We start from the raw sequence: 6347 nt of genomic DNA, 5'->3' as shown, positions 1-6347 counted from the left end.
TCTGAGGCAACCGCAAACACCTAGAGATTGATAACAAACAAATACGTTTAGGATATTAAAGTTAAAAAAATAAAATAGAATGTGTTACATTGCATCATTTTACCTTGTCACTTTTGCAAAGAGCTGCGCATTGAGCTTCTGCTTCACAGGGTGCCTTTAGATCAGAAAGATGAGTTTAGCTTCTAAAACTAGAGATACAATACTTGTATATTAAGCAATTGCATGCAGCTTTAGGAAATGTTTGCAAGAGAAAGTAAAATTGTGTCATTGTTAGTTCAAATTCTTGTAGCAAGGATAAAGAATTCAATAAGTGAAAGTGGACTAGTTTCCCTCAATAGTAGGCACACCCATTAGTCTTAAGAGACGTTTACAATCTTCATTATGTTGCTTGGTTACTTGTGAAAAAACTCTACAGTCATCTACTGGAATCAAATTCTTCAAGAAAGTAATTTGAAAGTTCAAAATATATTTAAAGAAACTCTATGTTACATATGAAGAAAACAGATAATCAGCATGCTAACTTTATGTTGATTGCATCATAATCAATAAGATCCTCATGGTAATTTTCAATAAAATAGCAATATCAAAGATTACCTTGACAGTCCTTTTGCAGTACTTTTCAATTCCCTCCAAATCACCAGTCTGCAAACAACAAATGTAACCAAGACAGCAAAAGAAATTCTAGCACACTAAGGAGTCCCAATAAAGGTACTTGTTATGCACAAGCAATGACCTCAATTGTTGTGTTCAGATCGTTAGTTGCATCTTTCCTCTTTAAATATCTAAAGAATAAAATAAGCTTATCATTATCTTGCAACAAAAAAAAAGGAGGGGGACAATGAAAAAACTGTAAAGACTAGCCTTTTGGCAAGTTCTTGTTTCTTCAACTCTGGAGGTTGACCGTCAAATACATATCTGGCATAAAAAAGATGATAATAAAATATGGTGGCTGAATGATAAACAAAATGATATTTAGACATGCAAATGGACTTACACTGGCTCGATACCTGCTTCTAATAATCTGATAGTTCGATTGAACATCGCTTGCAAATGACTTATCGGCCATACAAAATGTCAAGAGTTAGAAGAAGAAATAAAAAAGTCCAACTCATGCATAGATTTTTCAATGAACTCTGCAAATTCTTTCCTAATTCCAGGAAGTCCTCGAGAATCACTATATGCACCTGATTGCTCGAAAGAAAGTTGAGATTCTTATCAGAATGACTAAAACAATATTTACTCATCAACATGAAAAAAATAACAAGGCCTGCAGATGATGTTTTGGGTTTGTTACATATAAAGATACAACTAAAAACTGGAATATGACACAAATGTTATGAAAATGTCAACATAAAAATTGCTTGGGTTACAAATGCACAAACAAGTACAGAATACATTTCTTTTCCAGATCACCGTTAACAAGAGGAAACAAGTTGCAAAACAGTTTAGCTTGAGAAACAGACTGCATCAAAAAGGAAAAGGTTTAAGTAGACTGTGAGTTGAAAATTGTTGGAATATGTGAATACCTAAACCACCCGAATTCAATGAAAGATAATGTTTAGCTCTTGCAATGACATCTGTTGGGAATAAAAGCCCGACATTAGGGTCATCCAATAGAAATGGAGCTTGGCACAATGCTACCACCTGGAGAATAGTATAGGTAAAAAATTACACCATTAAAAAGAGAAATCTAATGGAAAATGTCTCTTTATCTCAAGGAGCACAGTGAAGGAGAAATTACTCCATGTACAAGGAATTTTTGACTTGTGAAGATGATTTTTTCTGACTGAGTTCCTTAAGTCAAGCAATAGAGAAGAATGATCAACACTTTGATACAAGTAGTTTTTAAGAAAGAATAAAGAGAAAATGGACACTTGATTGGGAAATGTTAATGGCTTCTATCCGAGAGCATGAGGGTTCCCGACATTTGTGAAAATAATCTGCAAACAACAAAAAAAACCAATCTCATGGAAAGTAAGTTCAACTTGTATCTTGTTTCTTAAGAATAAATTGCAAGGGGAGTGCAGTATTATAACCTCAAATTTTAATCTCACAAGTGGCATCCCAACAAGCTAACAATAAAAAGAATCAAAGGCATATGTGCACTTCATATCTTGATACAAGCAATAAAGCAAACATATACAGTGCTAAATAACCCAGGAAGATATCTTCAACCAGATAACAAGAATGGAAAAAAAAAACAATCAAAGTCAGATCTTTCAAGAATCGAAATAAGAGTCTCTTTCAATAAAATTTATTCTATTTAACTCAAATCATGTTGTGGCACAATCAACGAAAATTGTGTATGAGAAAGCATCATAACCTTCTTCCCCTCCTTCTGCAACTCCGAAGCCCGCAGGTAAAGCTCCCCTTTGACAGCATATGCAACTTTCTTCACATTCTCATTCAGCAACTCGTAGTCCAGCGGCTTCGACGCCATCCTAATACTAATTAATGATTTAAAATCAGAACTTCTTATCTTAATACTGACTAAACAACAAAAGGAGTATAGAAGAGGTCACATGCTAATTTTATGATGGAAAGCAGATCAAACTTACTTGGACATCAAAGATTCTGCTGCCTTCTCCAGGCATGGAAAAATTAGCCTATTTTGACTAAAACTTGTTGACTCTCTTTGTTAGAAAATGGGTAGTCTTCTTGGAGCATATAATGTAGAAATATGCATCTCCGACTCTGCTGTAGTTCTATAGACATAAACAGAAACAACAATAAACAAGGATGCCATGGCTAAAATCCTGATGCCTTTGCAGTCTGCTATAGACCCTGCAGAAGAAGCTTGCTTACATGCGAAACAGACGTATGTTTTCATGTTCTTCTCTGATCTAAGAAGTCATTAAGAAAAACTAGAGGAACAAATCTTGTGGAAAATGATCGCCATATTCAATTATTGATACGATTAAGACAATTTGGTGAATTATTTTTTTAAAAAAATGACCATAATTCGATTGAATCTGAAGCAGAGGAAACCCTAATCGAAGGAAAAAAAGATCGAGCGCAGACCTGGAACTCGGAGGTGTGGTACAAGCTCATAAACAAGCGGAGGGCACTGGCCTGGAGGAGCATGGGCTGCGGCTTCCCGCCGTCATCCTCCTCGCCTCTTCCCAGCGGTGCGAAGATGTCGTGTGTGTTGCTATATAGGGAAACAGGTTCAAAGAACCCTCTGCCAAGGCCAGATGATGAAGTGACGGCTTGCGTCCCGGAGAAGGTGATGAAGACCGCATCGTCGCTCCTGTCAATGACGAAGTTGGCGCTACCTGCATTGGCACGCAGGCAGCGGGTCCAGGCTTGTACCAGAAGAGGGGAAGATGCAAGGAGTGCACCAAGGACATGGCTCATCTCGAACCTTTAGGAGGCAAAGGTAGACAAATCAAGAGTGAGGGTGAGAATGAGAGAGAGAGGAGAGCACACCGTTGTGGAGGAAGATCCAGTGGTCGACGGGATGGCGTGAAGAGATTGTATGAGGAGAGGGAAAGAAAATTACCCTAGGTTCGGGAGCGCGAAGGAAAAACACGGCGCCGAAAAGAAAACAGCGAGGGAAAGGAAAACAGTGAGGGGGAAAATGACCAAATTCAATTACAACGGTTTTTTTCAAAACTGTTGTCGTAGACGCTAAAAACGCGGATAAAGACAACGGTTTATAAAACCATTGTAAAAAGTGTTGTCGTTTTAAAAAATATTGCTCAATGACAACAGTTTTGCCAAAACCGTTGTCTTTTATATTTAATGAGGAGTTCAAAGACAACGGTTTTGGCAAAAATCGTTGTCTTTGAGCAAATACGCAACGCTTTCTCTTAAAACCGTTGTCGTAGGGGTGTTGTCGTTTGCAGTTTTTGTTGTAGTGGTTGTTCAATTTATTTAAATGATATATTCTATTATAGTGCACCTCTGATAAACGGACTCTATATTCTAGACTAAGACAACCCTATCTATAACATAAATACCAAAAGGTTCAACTCAAATGAAATGAACCAAACCTATCTCTGGCACTATCGCTTAGGTCATATAAATGACAAACGCTTATCCCAGCTCCATAAAGATGGTTTGCTGGACTCATTTAATTTTGAATCATATGAGACATGCGAGTCATGCCTACTAGGCAAGATGACCAAGACTCCCTTCAGTGGACACAGCAAAAGAGCGACTGACTTGTTAGGACTTATACATAGTGATGTATGTGGCCCTTTCAATGTCACTGCCATGGGTGGTTATAGGTACTTCATTACATTTACTGATGAATTCAGTAGATATGGTTATGTGTATCTGATGACACATAAGTCAGAATCCTTTGAAAAGTTCAAAGCATTCAAGAATGAAGTACAAACCCAGCTTGGCAAGAGTATTAAGATACTTCGATCAGATCGAGGTGGAGAATACGTTAGCCATGAGTTTCGTGACTATCTAGCTGAGTGTGGGATTCTATCCCAACTCACTCCTCCTGCAATACCACAATGGAATGGTGTATCCGAAAGGAGGAATCGTACCCTATTAGATATGGTACGGTCTATGATGAGTCACACAGATCTTCCTATATCTCTTTGGGGCTATGCTCTGGACACAGCAGCCTTCATACTCAACCATGTTCCTTCCAAGGCTGTGATAAAGACACCATATAGGATATGGACTGGGAGAGATGCCCAGGTGTCTTTTATGAGGATTTGGGTTGTGAGGCTTACGTTCGACGTCAAGTATCAGACAAACTGGGACCCAAATCTGATAAGTGCTATTTTATTGGATATCCCAAGGAAACGAAGGGATATTACATCTACATTCCTAGTCAACACAAAGTAGTTGTGACTAAGACTGGGGTTTTTCTAGAAAGAGACTTTGTTTCTAGAAAAACTAGTGGGAGTACGTTCAATCTTGAAGAATTCAGGATATGGACCATAGCACTGAAGCCTTGATGGAAGTTGAACAGGAACCACAAAGTGTTGTGGATGATGAGATTGTTCCACAATGAGTTAAGGAACAACAACCAGTTTAAGTAGATATACCTCTTCGCAGGTCTGATAGGGTACGTCGTCAGCCTGAGAGATACTCATTTCTCTTGTCTGACCATGATGACGCTGTGCTCATTGAGAATGAGCCTACCTCCTATCAGGAAGCTGTGATGAGACCAGATTCTGAGAAATGGCTAGAGGCCATGAGATCTAAAATAGAATCCATGTACACCAACCAAGTATGGACTTTGGTTGATCCACCTGAAGGGGTAAAACCCATTGGGTGTAAGTGGGTCTTTAAGAGAAAGACTGACATGGATGGACTTATATATAAGGGTCGTCTTGTAGCTAAAGGTTTCAAGTAAATTCATGGTATTGACTATGATGAAACATTTTCTCCAGTAGCGATGTTTAAGTCCATCCGGATCATGCTTGCTATTGCAGCATACCACGATTATGAGATCTGGCAGATGGATGTCAAAACCGCGTTTTTGAATGGAAACCTCCTCAAGGATGTGTACATGACACAACCTGAGGGTTTTGTAGATCCACAGCATATTGGCAAAGTATGCAAGCTGCATAAGTCCATTTATGGACTAAAGCAAGCTTCTCGGAGCTGGAATCTTCGATTCGATAATGCGATCAAACAGTTTGGTTTCATCAAGAATGAAGATGAACTCTGCGTCTACAAGAAGGTTGTAGGGAACACAGTTGTCTTCCTTGTATTGTATGTGGATAGCATACTACTCATTGGGAACGACATCCCTTTGCTGCAGTCTATAAAGACTTGGCTAGGGAATTGTTTCTCAATGAAGGACTTAGGTGAAGCAGTCCGTATTCTAGGAATATAGATCTATAGAGATAGATCTAAGAGATTACTTGGCCTAAGTCAGAGTACATATATTGACAAGGTATTACTATGGTTTGCCATGCAGAATTCCAGGAAAGGATTTTTGCCGATGTCACATGGTGTGAGTCTTTCGAAGACTCAAAGTCCCTCTTCTAGAGAGGAGAGAGACCGCATGGATCAGATCCCTTATGCTTCAACCATAGGATCTATCATGTACGCCATGCTATGTACTCGTCCTGATGTCTCGTATGCTTTGAGCATGACGAGCAGATACCAGTAAGATCCAGGTGAAAGTCACTGGATAGCAGTCAAGAATATTCTTAAGTACTTGAGAAGGACTAAAGAATATTTCTTTATATATGGAGGTGATGATGAGCTAGCTGTAAAGGGTTATAGTGATGCCAGCTTTCAAACTGACCAGGATGATTATAGATCGTAATCTGGGTTCGTGTTTTGCTTGAATGGTGGTGTTGTGAGCTGGAAGAGTTCGAAGCAGGACACAGTCGTTGATTCTACAACAGAGGCCGAGTATATTGCTG

General features: G+C 38.9%; 1 long non-coding RNA gene across 1 annotated transcript; it reads right to left on the bottom strand.

The window, feature by feature from the left end:
- Positions 1-861: 861 nt before the first annotated feature.
- LOC122049043 lies at positions 862-1641 on the bottom strand. The gene is made up of 3 exons (XR_006130790.1): positions 1527-1641; positions 995-1184; positions 862-915 (listed from the first exon to the last, which is right to left on the bottom strand). It is a non-coding gene; the product is annotated as an uncharacterized LOC122049043 (long non-coding RNA).
- Between the last annotated feature and the right edge of the window lie 4706 nt (positions 1642-6347).

This window comes from Zingiber officinale, chromosome 2B (assembly GCF_018446385.1).
Source record: "Zingiber officinale cultivar Zhangliang chromosome 2B, Zo_v1.1, whole genome shotgun sequence".
NCBI lineage: Eukaryota > Viridiplantae > Streptophyta > Magnoliopsida > Zingiberales > Zingiberaceae > Zingiber > Zingiber officinale.
The sequence above is the reverse complement of the archived record's forward strand: the minus strand, read 5'-3'. Positions and strand labels throughout refer to the sequence as shown.